The sequence below is a fragment of the Rhincodon typus genome, chromosome 10 (assembly GCF_021869965.1).
Source record: "Rhincodon typus isolate 14 chromosome 10, sRhiTyp1.1, whole genome shotgun sequence".
Taxonomy (NCBI): domain Eukaryota; kingdom Metazoa; phylum Chordata; class Chondrichthyes; order Orectolobiformes; family Rhincodontidae; genus Rhincodon; species Rhincodon typus.
The window spans coordinates 51,269,272-51,269,915 of record NC_063341.1 but is presented as its reverse complement, the minus strand read 5'-3'; the positions used below and the strand labels follow the sequence as shown (position 1 = coordinate 51,269,915).

Sequence of the window (644 nt, the reverse complement as noted above, 5' to 3'; positions counted from 1 at the left end):
CACCTGTAACATTCTCCCCTACACATTCACACACACACTCACCTGTAACACACTCCCCTACACATTCACGCACACACTCACCTGTAACACACTCACCTACACATTCACACACACACTCACCTGTAACACTCTCCCCTACATATTCACACACACACTCACCTGCAACACACTCCCCTACACATTCACACACACGCCTGTAACATGAAGGCAGCACATTTTGCTTTTCGAAATTGTTAACAGTCTTCTCATAATCACGCTCATTCCGGTTACGTGGTAAATATTTAAGAAGTCTTCTAAGGCCAATTATATTTTTGCCTTCAACACCCCTGAATCGAGTGCGTTTCGTTATTAAATACTGAAAACTTGAGGTGGAAGCGGACCAGTCAAGTGGTTTTCTGATTTTAGGCCGGCTTTATGTTTAATTATATCGAACAACAGCACAAACCAATTTGTTGAATTAAATAACACATTTTGTTTCCTTGTGCTGTCGGCGTAACAAGGAAATGCATTTATATATCTCGCGTTATTATAATCAAACAAAATAATAATTTATAGCAACGATTTCATCAAATTCATTGTGGGAAATGTCTTGGGACAATTTGAAGTTGTACTTATTATTCTCAGGCTCGTCAGGATAGAGAAAA

The 644-nt window shown here is 39.3% G+C and overlaps 1 protein-coding gene across 1 annotated transcript in view; it reads right to left on the bottom strand.

Annotated features, from left to right (window-relative positions):
- The window catches only part of klf17 (Kruppel-like factor 17), a 5,142-nt gene extending 4,955 nt beyond the window's left edge, over window positions 1–187 (bottom strand). The window contains exon 1 of the mRNA XM_048602173.1: window positions 1–187. This exon is cut by the window's left edge and continues 352 nt beyond it. The gene's annotated coding sequence lies outside the window, so the exon portion shown is untranslated.
- Window positions 188–644: the final 457 nt, after the last annotated feature.